Source organism: Aquarana catesbeiana, linkage group LG07 (genome assembly GCF_042186555.1).
Source record: "Aquarana catesbeiana isolate 2022-GZ linkage group LG07, ASM4218655v1, whole genome shotgun sequence".
Classification (NCBI taxonomy): Eukaryota; Metazoa; Chordata; class Amphibia; order Anura; family Ranidae; genus Aquarana; species Aquarana catesbeiana.
The window spans coordinates 257,934,813-257,948,617 of record NC_133330.1 but is presented as its reverse complement, the minus strand read 5'-3'; positions in this window follow the sequence as shown (position 1 = coordinate 257,948,617).

The window sequence follows — 13,805 nt, the reverse complement described above, 5'->3', positions numbered from 1 at the left end:
GTCCTGAGTTTTATGCAGCTCTGCATATCGCACAGTCCTGTCTGGCAGGGGAGAGGACTTGATGTTTCTCTGCTGCAGGTTTACTTTCACTTACTGATCTCATTCCCACCTCCACCCTGTGAATGGACAGATAAAGAAGACACAGCACATCGATAAGCTCATTTCTATGCTCTTTCCTTCTATCAGCATGCTCCTTGCACTGCAGCTTAACATTTTATATTTTTAATCCGTTTTAGGACCATTACATTTAATACTGTTTATAAATGTTCGTATTAAAAGATCAAATTATTTGCTTACAGATTACACAAAGTTACAGCATGTAATGAAATGCAATCTTTGTAAGATGTCTCTGTTTTACAAATTGACCTAAACACACCGGTTCACATTACAAAAACACAGCAAATGAAGTATGGCATTGTTAAAGTATAACTAAAGGAAAAACTTTTTTTTTAGTTTTGGATAGAATGGAGAGGGTTTACAACACCAGTCAGTTTTTTATTGCTGTCTAAAGCCCAGTGTATGATTTATCCTCTCTATTTGTCATGTTTATCATTATAATTGAAAGTGAAAAAAAAAAAACAAATTTTGGGTTGTCCCCAGAAAAGTAATAGAGGTGAAATCCTCCAATGGATACACTAGTTCTGGTGACCTGGGGGTCCACAAGGAATTCCCTTAATTTGCAGGGATTTCCGCCCAGTAAAGAGAAATCTCCACAAAAAACTAAAAGTATATGGCCAAAAGTATATAGTGACAGAGAAGGATCAGGGTTTCCTAGTAGATCATAAACAAATTAACAGGATACATTTGGAACTTCCAAAGCAAGCAAGATACTGCCTTTCTCTGGAGAGAGCTAGCTAAAAGGTGCTTTAAAAAAAAAATTATTTGGTTTATATAATACATAATGCCATCATTTAGAAGTACACCAACAAATATATATATATCTATCTATATATATAGATAGATATATATATCTTCTAATTCAGGACCTACAGTATACACAAAAATAATTAGGAGAGTACAAAGAATGACTTAAAGCACCCACACTATTATTATTATGCAGGATTTATATAGCACCAACAATTTGCACAGCACTTTACAATATAAAGGATTATATTATAATACACTTCAATACAGAAGGAGTAGGAAAGCACTGCTAATGGAGCTTACAATCTAAAGGAGTGGGGTGGTGGTACAAAAGATACAGTGCTTATTACAACCAAAAATGTAAATGTATTTTATTGGGATTTTATGTGATAGACCAACACAAAGTGGCACATAATTGTGAAGTGGAAGGAAAATGATCAATGGTTTTCAACATTTTTTACAAATAAATATCTGAAAAGTGTGGCGTGCATTTGTATTCAGCCCCCTTCACTCTGATACCCCTAACTAAAATTTAGTGTAACCAATTGTCTTCAGAAGTCACTTAATTAGTAAATAGAGTCCACCTGTGTGTAATTTAATCTCAGTATAAATATAGCTGTTCTGTGAAGCCCTCAGAGGTTTGTTAGAGAACTTTAGTGAACAAACAGCATCATGAAGGCCAAGGAAACACACCAGACAGGTCAGGGATAAAGTTGTGGAGAATTTTAAAGTAGGGTTAAGTTATAAAAAAAAAAATCCCAAACTTTGAACATCTCACGGAGCACTGTTCAATCCATCATCTGAAAATGGAAAGAGTATGGTACAACTGCAAACCTACCAAGACATGGCCGCCCACCTAAACTGACAGGCTGGGCAAGGAGAGCATTAATCAGAAAAGCAGCCAAGAGGCCCATGGTAACTCTGGAGAGGCTGCAGATATACACAACTTGGGTGGAAGAATATATCCACAGGACAACTATTAGTCGTGTACTTCACAAATTTGGCCTTTATGGAAGAGTGGCAAGAAGAAAGCCATTGTTGAAAGAAAGCCATAAGGAGTCCCGTTTGCAGTTTGCGAGAAGCCATGTGGGGGACACAGCAAACATGTGGAATAAGGTGCACTGGTCAGAAAAGAAAAACGTTATGTGGTGGAAAACTAACACTGCACATCACCCTGTACATACCATAAAACATGGTGGTGGCAGCATCATGTTATAGGGATGCTTTTTTTCAGCAGGGACAGGGAAGCTGGTCATAGTTGATGGGAAGATGGATGGAGCCAAATACAGGGCAATCTTAGAAGAAAACCTGTTAGAGTCTGCAAAATACTTGAGACTTGGGCAGAGGTTCACCTTCCAGCAGGACAACGACCCTAAACATACAGCCAGAGCTACAATGGAATAGTTTAGATCAAAGCATATTCATGTGTTAGAATGACCCAGTCAAAGTCCAGACCTACAGTAAGTCCAATTGAGAATCTCTGGCAAGACTTGAAAATTACTGTTCAGACGCTCTCCATCCAATCAGACAGAGCTTGAGCTATTTTGCAAAGAAGAATGGACAAAAATTTTAGTCTCTAGATGTGCAAAGCTGGTAGAGACATACTCAAAAAGACTTGAAGCTGTAATTGCAGCGAAAGGTAGTTCTACAAAGGATTGACTCAGAGGGGCTGAATACAAATGCACGCCACACTTTTCACATATTTATTTGTAAAAAAAATGTGAAAACCATTTATCATTTTCCTTCAGCTTCACAATTATGTGCCACTTTGTGTTGGTCTATCACATAAAATCCCAATAAAATACATTTACATTTTTGGTTGTAAAATTAAAAATGTGGAAAATTTCAATGGGTATGAAAACTTTTTCAAGGCACTGTAATAGCTGTAGAGAATGATCTGATAAAGGTAGTGGTTTTAGGTGGAGGTGGGGTAGGCTTCCATGAATAAATGAGTTTTCAAGGATCACCTAAAGGCAGACAGGGTAAGAGCTAACCTGACATACTGAGTTCCAAAGATGAGAGAGGTTCTGGAGAAGTCCTGGTGGCGAGCATGGGAGGAGGTAACAAGGGAGCTAGAGAGCAAGATGTTATGGGAAGAGCAGAGAGGACAATTTGGTCGATATCTGCAGATGAGGTTGGTGATGTAGCTGAGGACAGTGTTGTGGATGGCCTTGCATGTTGTGGTTAGTATATTGAATTTTTTATGCTGGGCTAGTGGAAGCCAGTGAAGGTATAGGCAGAGAGGGGCAGCAGTCATGGATTGGGTGGTAAGGTGTATAAGTCTAGCAGCAGCATTCAAGTCAGAACTGAAGGGGGATAGCCCGTGTAAGCTAAGCCAGTGGGGAGGGAGTTGCAGTAGTCAAGGCACAAGATAATCGGGTAGTGAATAAGTTGTTTTGTGGTGTCATTAGTTAAGAAGGGGCAAATTCTGGAAAGGTTGCAGAGGTTAAGGCCTTTCATTTAGCCAGTGATTGTATTGTACAATGTGATTGTATTGCCCAAAAGAGAGGCCACAGTCTAGGAATACATCTAGCGCTTTGGCGTGTGTGCAGGGACCAATAATTGTGCTATTGATCTCAATGCCGAAGTCATGAAGGGGGATCAGATAGGAGGAAATATTACAAGCTCAGTCTTAGACAGATTTAGTTTGAGGAAATGATGTGACATCCATACTGATATGTCGCTCAATAAGTTTGTGATACATGCAGAGATTGAGGGGGTGAGCATAGAGATAGATCTGGGTGTCACTGACGTAGAGGTTGTATTGGAAGCCGCGAGAGATTATTAACTGGCCCAGGGAAGAGGTGTAGAAAGAAAATAGGAGGGGCCCAAGGACAGAGCCTTGGGGTACCCCAACAGAAAGAGAAAGAGAAGATAGAGTTGTATATGACACTGGAGGTGTGCTGAGATAGGTAGGAGGAGAACCATGAAAGAGCAGAGTCGTGGAGGCCAAGGGAGTGGAGTTTATAAGGGGGAAAGGGTGGTAGACTGCATCGAAGGCAGCAGAAAGGTCTAAGAGTATTAGTATGGAGTGATGGCGATTGGTTTCAGCAGTTAGTAGGTCATTAGTGAGTTTTAGTAGGGCAGTTTCAGTGGAATGTTGGGGGCGGAAACGAGACTGTAGGGGGTCAAGAAGGTTGTTATCAGTGGACAGTTGTAGACAAGGCATTCAAGAAGCTTGAGGCAAATGGGAGCAGAGAGATGGCTCTTAAGTTGTTTAAAAAGGTGGGGTTCAGGTTTTTTAAGTAAGGGGGTAACCAGTGCATGTTTGAGGGGGGAGGGAAAGGTGACAGTGGAGTGGGAGAGATTGAAAATGTGGGTTAGAGAGTGTAGGATAGAGCAGGAACGTGAGCTGTAGTAGTTGTGAAGGGACAGAATATAGGGCACGGGTGTTGAGATGGGCCTCAGAAAGGAGTTTGGCAACTTACTCTGTGGTAACGGGGTCAAAGGAGGAAAGTATTAAGTGTGGTGTTGGACCTGGTATGTTGGTTGGAGGAGGAAAGCAGGACACTGGAGATCACCACAAATTGTATAGCTCTTGTTTTTGAAATGATTAGCAATCTCCTGGGCAGTAAGTTAGTGAGTGTAGCTAGTGGGGGGTGAAGTAGGGGTAGAAAAGAGTAGAAGAGGGTTGGATGAGAGGTTTTTGATGAGAGCGGTGTAGTAGGTTTGTTTAGCAGCGTGGATGCAGGAGTTGTATTTCAGAAGGGCAGATTTGTAAAGGGTGAAGTCTTGCAGGGATTTAGTTTTATGCCATACTCGCTCAAGAGCACAGCTGTTGCCAGGGTTGTATCAGGCGAGGCCTGGTTCTGTGTATAGAGAGAGGTGCAAGTGTATCTAGGGAGGATGGGAGTAAGTTGTAGACAGAAGTGGTCAGGTATGGGCAGGGCAGGGGTGCAACCTTGCCATAAAGGCAGTCAGTAAGAGAGTGAAGATGGGAAGGATTGAGGAGGTGAAGATTTCTTAAGGTAACTGCTTGCTGCTTGGATGCATAGGATGCTGGAGACACGGAGAGTGTGAAACTGATAAGTTTGCGATCAGAGAGAGGAAAAAGGCTCTTAGACAATGTGACGGGAGTCACTTTGGGCAGGGGGCTTGTGCAACCCAACTTACCTTGGAGAGCACTGGAAGCTCCTTGTCCAGGAGGGGGGGGGGGATTTCTCCAGCAGCCCCCCCGAAAGGTCTACTGAAGTTTGAATACCTGACCTGTCTATTGTTACTGAAAGTTTACCCCGCCCTGAATGCAAAGGGAGGGGGGTTTGTGTCCTGAGTGTTACCTCTATGTACATGAGTTTGAATAAACAGTCTGATGTTTCACCCTACACTGAGTTACGGTTAGTGACTGGGTGATTCAAGGGACCTTGGATCTTGCTGGTACCAGGCAAGGAAGCCTAATACGACGGACATAATCCTGTTGAGGACGTGGGTCCGTGACATTGGTGGCAGTAGTGGGTTCATGCTTCCTGGCTGTGAACATGTCCAAACCACCACCAGGATCCAAGGTCGGGATAGAAGACTTTGGTCGTCCCAGCGGAGATATTGATCTGGCATCAAAGTTGCAAGGGCTGCTGCGGAGCGCCCTTTCAGCAATCCCCAGGACTGTGTCTGTGGATCAGTACCTGGAGATCAGGCAGCAGATTTGGGTGCAGATCTGGAATGGAGCCCTCCAGGTTGCTGGTAGACACCAGAGCAAGTGCTTTCCAACCCCAGAGCAACGGGCCAGTGACCAACAGGATTTATGGATTAACATTTAAGTGAAAACTCTGCGCCAAACTAATAAATACTAAAAAAAATGCTAGAAAAATATAAATAGATTGCTGTTCCCCCCAAAGAGTGGTGTGCTCCTAATGGTATGTGAAAAAATTGAGTGTAGGGGGCACTATATATTAATAGTGCTTGGTAGCTAATTGATAATTTTCGTACCAAACAATTGGAAAAGTGTTGGTTTATAATCTCTCCTAAGATATAAATGGGTAATAAATGGGTAATGAATACAATCCCAAAAAATGACAAGTGTAAACACATAAATAAGTGAAAGAAAGATCCACATAAAAGTCCACAACAAAACATATATATGAAGAAGCTTCAATCTTCCGAATATAGCAGTGTCTTCCAACAAAGATGTAAAATCCTTCACCAAGCTTTTAGGGAGCTACGGATAACAATATGTGAAATAGATAAGTGATCAGCTTACCAGACCAATTTGACTTCTTTCCTAAGAAAGATAGTCAAACTGCGCTTGTGCAGGATAGTGCCTGCTCACATAGATGGGATGGATATGATAAGGACCTTCCTCCTCAATGGCAAAGGCAGGATATACAGAAAAAGCAAGAGAACATCCATAGCATAATTCCGTTTTTTAATGTTTAAAATCAAAGTATAAAAAAGTGGCCAAATGGCCCCTTACATTTAAAAGTGCCTATCCCGGCACTGGGGCTGCTGGCTTGTCAGGGGAATACTGTGTGGAGTCAACCAGCGACCGGAAATAGCGTAAGTAAAAACGTGACCAGGTACCGCCTCGACGTACGTTTCTTTAACATCTTCTGGGTTCTACCGACAGGAGATGGTGAACCTCTATCCCCAGACACCAGTTCCAGAGACTGGAGATTTAATAGACTTTTCTGCTGAGGAAGGACAACCTGGTGAGCCTCCAGCAGAAGAGCTGGCATTAGGGCCAAACATCACTGAGCTCTGCCAAGCAGCACCAACAGCAGCTTCAGCCTCCCTGAGAGAAGAGGCAGTCGGCCTTTCACCCACCAAAAAACAGAGAGAAGCACACCGCTCCAGGCAAACTCAGGTGCAGGATGGATCACAGGTGCAGACCTCGGCTCACCATCGTGGAAGATGAACAAGAAAAGAAATTGGTCGCACACTGGAACTCCAAATTATCTCAATGTTATCTTTATTGTAAAAAAAGGGTCAGACAGATACAGGCAATGGTAGACGTTTCACAAGCGATGTATCTGTCTGACCCTTTTTTGACAATAAAGATGACATCGAGATAATTTGGAGTTCCAGTGTGCGACCAATTCCTTGTCTTGTTGGCCTTTCTGCCACAACACTGACAGAGACATGGAATTTTCTGCCAGCAGAATCTGTGGAGTTACCAGAAACTTCTCCAGCTGAAGCGCTGACAACTGGACAGAGGGTCCAAGAGCTATGCTGCACACCTGCAGCAGTTCCGAAGGCCCAGGGTGAGAAGGTGGCAGTCATTCCCCAGCAGCAGATTAAGATCCAAGGGGAGAAGGGAGAGAAGGTGTTCTTCCACCCTTCCCAACAGTTGGCCAGGGTGGAGGAAGCTATTTTTTCCTCCCCAGCAAAGATCTGTGCACCTGGAAGACTTTACCAGAGACATGTCGTCCCAGCAGCCAGATGAGGGTAAGGGAGATGGAGCAGCTGGCTCCCCTTCCCAGCAGCAGATGGCTCCCCAGAATGATGCCACCAACCCAGCAGAAGAGCTAGCAACAGAGCAGAGTGCTGCTGGCCTCTGCCCTCAACTAACAAAAGATCCGGTATCCACCTGTATACTCCAGGGATGCTGGGCAGTTGGGATTTCTCCAGCTGCCCCTGCCAAAGGTCTACTGATGAGAAGTTTGAATACACCTGACTTGTATGTCTATTGTTACTGTAATGCAAAGGGAGGGGGATTTGTCCCCTGAGTGTTACCTCTCTATACATGTGTTTGAATAAACAGTCTGATGTTTCACCCTACACTGAGTTACAGCTAGTGACTGGGTGATCCAAGGGACCTTTGATCTTGCTGGTACCGGGCAAGGAAACTTTATATAGCGGACATAATCCTGTTGAGGAAAGGGGTCTGTGACAGAGAGGTTGCAGGGAGTACAGAAGTGTAAGAATATAAGGTGTTGGATGTTGCCATTGGAGTGAGTGCCAGATTGTGTCCATTGTGTTATGTTGTGCAGTTGAGAAGTAGCTGAGGTGCTAACGTTTACTGGAATGTTGATGTCATTGAGGATGATGGTGGGTGCCTCAGAGGAGAGAAAGTGGGTTGCTATCCCGAGCAGTCTCCTCCGGCCCCGTGTTCTCTGGCCCCCTGTCCTCCTCCTAAATAAAAAAAAATAAATTGTAAAAAATAATAAATATGAAAATAATAAAAACAAAAAACTGCTGACACCGTCCATTGCTCTACTGTCACCAATCATTGTGAAAAAAATATAAAATAAATTGTAAAAAATAATTAAAACATAATAAAAAAAATTCTGACACTGTCCATTGTTCTACTGAAGCCATCCAGTGGCCCCCAAAAAACATTTTGAACAAAATAAAAAATTAAATTGTAAAAAAAATAAAAATAAAGAACAACTGACACTGTCCACTGTCCTACTGACACCATCCTGCACATACTACCCACCGCCGTACACTCCACACTCCTCACCTGCACATTCTACCCCCCTCCATGCACTCCGCACCCCTCTCCTGCACATACTACCCACCTCCATACACCTCTCCTGCACATACTACCCACCTCCATACACTCCATACTCCTCTCCTGCACATACTAACCACCTCCATACACTCCATATTCCTCTCCTGCACATACTACCCACCTCCATACACTCCATACTCCTCTCCTGCAAATAGTAACCACCTCCATATACTCCATACTCCTCTCCTGTACATACTACCCACCACCATACACTCCACATATCTCTCCTGCAGGGCCGATCCTAGACGGGTGCACGGGGTGCTCCGCACCCGGCGCCGCAGAGGTGGGGGCGCTGAAGCTCCAGAGTGCTCCCCTCCCTCCTCCTCATCTGTGTCCAGAGGCAGAGGCGGACCCACCGGCAACTGACAAGAGCGCATACCGCTCCCACTGTTCCCGGGGTCCGTGCTGGGTACCGCAGTGGAGCCTAGTACCGGAACACGTTCCGGTACTAGGCTCCACTAATCTCTCTGTCCGGTGCGCGTGGAGTCTCCTGTCTGCCCCACCCCCTCTGCGTGTGTCGGCTCAAATCCTATAGGCGGTGTGATGAGAGGCTTCTGGGTTGGCTGGAGCTGCTGCCAATCATCGAGTGCATGTGCACTCCCAGAAATGCTCTCCAAGTGCCGCCCTTCTAGTAATCACATATGCCCCGCCCCCGCAATGTGCTTCTGCTACCAGCGCGCCCGAGCAGGGATCTATTAGACAGGTACTGAATGGGGACACCTGCTGTGCGGGGACTCTGATGAGGGACACCTGCTGTGGGGGGGGGCTCTGATGGGGGACACCTGCTGTGCGGGGACTCTGATGGGGGACACCTGCTGTGGGGGGGCTCTGATGGAGGGACACCTGTTGTGGGGGGATCTGATGGAGGGACACCTGTTGTGGGGGGGCTCTGATACAGGGACACCTGTTGTGGGGGGGCTCTGAAGGGGGACACCTGCTGTGGGGGGGGCTCTGATGGAGGGACACCTTCTGTTTGGGGACACCTGCTGTGGGGGGGCTCTGATGGAGGGACACCTTCTGTTTGGGGACACCTGCTGTGGGGGGCTCTGATGGGGGACACCTGCTGTGGGGGGGGGCTCTGATGGAGGGACACCTGTTGTGGGGGGGTCTGATGGAGGGACACCTGCTGTGGGGGGGCTCTGATACAGGGACACCTGTTGTGGGGAGGGCTCTGATGGAGGGACACTTTCTGTTTGGGGACACCTGCTGTGCGGGGACTCTGATGGGGGACACCTGCTGTGGGGGGCTCTGATGGGGGACACCTGCTGTGGGGGGGGCTCTGATGGAGGGACACCTGTTGTGGGGGGGTCTGATGGAGGGACACCTGTTGTGGGGGGGGCTCTGATACAGGGACACCTGTTGTGGGGGGGCTCTGAAGGGGGACACCTGCTGTGGGGGGCTCTGATGGAGGGACACCTGCTGTTTGGGGACACCTGCTGTGGGGGGGCTCTGATGGAGGGACACCTTCTGTTTGGGGACACCTGCTGTGGGGGGGCTCTGATGGAGGGACACCTTCTGTTTGGGGACACCTGCTGTGGGGGGGCTCTGATGGAGGGACACCTTCTGTTTGGGGACACCTGCTGTGGGGGGGCTCTGATGGAGGGACACCTGCTGTGGGGGGGCTCTGATGGAGGGACACCTGCTGTGGGGGGGGCTCTGATGAAGGGACACCTGCTGTGGGGGGGGCTCTGATGGAGGGACACCTGCTGTGGGGGGGGCTCTGATGGAGGGACACCTGCTGTGGGGGGGCTCTGATGGAGGGACACCTCTGTGGGGGGGGCTCCGATGGAGGGACACCTGCTGTGGGGGGACACCTGCTGTGGGGGGGGCTCTGATGGAGGGACACCTGCTGTGGGGGACTCTGATGGGGGACACCTGCTGTGGGGGGGGGCTCTGATGGAGGGACACCTGCTGTGGGGGGCTCTGATGGGGGACACCTGCTGTGGGGGGGGCTCTGATGGAGGGACACCTGCTGTGGGGGGCTCTGATGGGGGACACCTGCTGTGGGGGGGGGCTCTGATGGAGGGACACCTGCTGTGGGGGGACACTTGCTGTGGGGGGCTCTGAAGGGGGACACCTGCTGTGGGGGGGCTCTGATGGAGGGTCACCTGCTGTGGGGGGGCTCTGATGGAGGGACACCTGCTGTGGGAGGGCTCTGATGGGAACCCTGATGTAAGGAGAGACTCTGATGGGGACTTTGATATAAGCTGCGCGTGCCGCAGGTCACTCTCTCCCCAGAATGTCCCTCATTCTCAACATTAAAAGTTGGGAGGTAGGTAGTTGGTAGTTGGGAGGTAGCTCTTAGACCCCCCTCCCTCTCCTCCTCGCACTGCTGTACTAGTGAGTGGCAGTCTCTAACCATCTCCTGTAGTGTGTCTGCAGTCTCTGATCATCTCTTGTACCATGTCTGCAGTCTTTGATCATCTCCTGTACCATGTCTGCAGTCTCTGATCATCTCTTGTACCATGTCTGCGGTCTCTGATCATCTCCTGTACTATGTCTGCAGTCTCTGATCATCTCCTGTACTATGTCTACAGTCTCTGATCATCTCCTGTATTATGTCTGCGGACTCTGACCATCTCCTGTACTACGTCTGCGGTCTCTGACCATCTCCTGTACTACGTCTGCGGTCTCTGACCATCTCCTGTACTACGCCTGCGGTCTCTGATCATCTCCTGTAGTATGTCTGCAGTCTCTGATCATCTCCTGTAGTATGTCTGCAGTCTCTGATCATCTCCTGTACTATGTCTGCAGTCTCTGATCGTCTCCTGTACTATGTCTGCAGTCTCTGATCATCTCCTGTACTATGTCTGCAGTCTCTGATCATCTCCTGTACTATGTCTGCAGTCTCTGATCATCTCCTGTACTATGTCTGCAGTCTCTGATCATCTCCTGTACTATGTCTGCGGTCTCTGATCATCTCTTGTACCATGTCTGCAGTCTCTGATCATCTCTTGTACCACGTCTGTGGTCTCTGATCATCTCCTGTACTATGTCTGCAGTCTCTGATCATCTCCTGTATTATGTCTGCAGTCTCTGATCATCTCCTGTATTATGTCTGCAGTCTCTGATCATCTCCTGTATTATGTCTGCAGTCTCTGATCATCTCCTGTACTATGTCTGCAGTCTCTGACCATCTCCTGTAGTATGTCTGCAGTCTCTGATCATCTCCTGTACTATGTCTGCAGTCTCTGATCATCTCCTGTACTATGTCTGCAGTCTCTGATCATCTCATGTACTATGTCTGCAGTCACTGACCATCTCTTGTATCATGTCTGCAGTATGGGGGCTCTTTCTAACAGAAGCCCTCTCTGTGTGCATCAGAGAGACTCCCCTCCAGGTCCCACTAGTGTACTCTCTTCCTGTATTTTCTTTATTGTTAAAAGATCATGGGAGGATCCCAGGGTAATGAAGACTTCTTAGGGGAACAGCTCTGTGTTTGAGTCGTAGCCATAGAAACATTTGTAAAGGGGAGGCGTCAGTAAGATGACCACGCCCATGTGGGGGCGCCAGAAATATTTTTGCACCCAGGCTTCTGTGACCCTAGGATCGGCCCTGCTCTCCTGCACATAATACCCAACTCCATACACTCCATACTCATCTTCTGCACATACTACCCACCTTCATACACTCAGCACTCTTCTCCTACACATACTACCCACCTCTATACACTCCGCACTCCTCTCTAACACACACTACCTACCTCCATACACTTCACACTCCTCTCCTACACGTACTACCCACTGGCATACACGCCACGCCTCTCTCCTGCACACCTTACACTGTGCACTGTACATTCCCACATTCTGCATTATGCAAGTAAACTCAGACTCTATTAAACCACACCCCTTTAAGCCACGCCCAATATTTCACGCAAGTCACGCCTACAGTTTGCCGTGGCGCGCTCCGCATTTTGCTTTATTGATGCCTGGGGCTCACTTTTTATCTTGCACATGGGCCCACTCATTTCATGATACACCCCTGCACCTAACATTCCCCATTTTAGTGAGACAACAAAGAAACAAAAAGGATGTTGCTCAAATATTGGAAAGTCTAGACAGAAATTAGATTTGTTAGTATTTAAAATTGTGGATTTTAAAGTTATATATATAGTGATATTGGGGGATGTCTAGCTCAGTGGTAGATGCATTTTCAGAGTTCACAGCCAACAGAAACTTCCTCTCCCAAAAATTACAACACAAACAAAAATGCCAAGCCATGCCAAGCCACCCTGCTCTCAAGGCTCACTCAGCCTGGGACGCAGTACAAAGCTGCGCAGGCCCACTCCTGGTCTTAAGGAAGGCATTCTCCTGACACTCCAGGCTTTCACACTCCTCCAAGACTCATGGTCCCCTCTGGTCCCCAGGACTCTCTCTTCCAGTTGTCTCAGCTATAGTCTCCCAGACTCTCTCAGCTGGCCCAACTCTCTCAGTCCACTGACCTGGAACCTCTCCCACATGGATTGCCGTCTCAAGGATATTGCCTGGGTTCTTAAATGGTAGCACACCTCCCTCCTGGCTGCAGCAACTGCTCCAACACCAACTCCCCTGAGCTATGCTCAGATCTGCCTTATAATAAGTGTGTGCACCTGGACACACACACAACCTGCAGAACTTCTGGAAAGCCCAGACACAAGACTGAAGACTCCATCCCTCCCAATGCTCTTTGAAGTCTTCAAGTTTCCAGCCCCAATCCAGACTTACAAAATCCAGAGAAGACTTAAAGCATAGTTTTCTCTGCTCACCAATCTTCTGCTGGAACTTCTCAAACTGCCTCTTTGAGAGTCCTGTGTCCATTTTACACTCATTTTCACCGAGCCAGGGGCTCTCACAATATATATATATAGATATATATAGATATATCTATATATATAGATTTATCTATATATATCTATATATATGTAGCAATAACTCACGGTGGAGCTGCTGGTTTATTATTGGGCCTGTCCTCTATTCTCTTCACCCCTCTTAAGTTGTTCAATCCCCTTGACACAGCTGTAGTGCAGTGTTGTAATGATATCAGTACCAACTTTAACCCACAATATACACTTAGATTTATATTTACCTCTACCTGGGTGCTTGTAGCTCCACCTGCAGGAGAAATTACAACACTGCACACAAATTTCTGTAATAATCAAAATGACTTCTTTCTTTGGGTAAATGATATATTTTATATAGAAAGTTATTACAGTGACTACACTATCACACCAACGCAGTGTAACAGTATAGTAAATAATTATGACAATATTGATAACATACACAGAATAAAACTAAAGATATATTTATACCAGGGAGCTCCCCCTGCTCTAAACCGTAAAGTCACTACTCTTTGTAACTAGATGCAGGGCCCTGCAGCAAAAGAGATAGCCTTGGCTTCTTCAATCTTCGCTAGCTAAGAAATGATAATTGTAATCCACAAAGAGTTCTTCTGAGGTGTTGCGCAGTGTAAAGTAATACACAAAGGCAATTGTAATCCAGCAAACTGATTAAGTGTT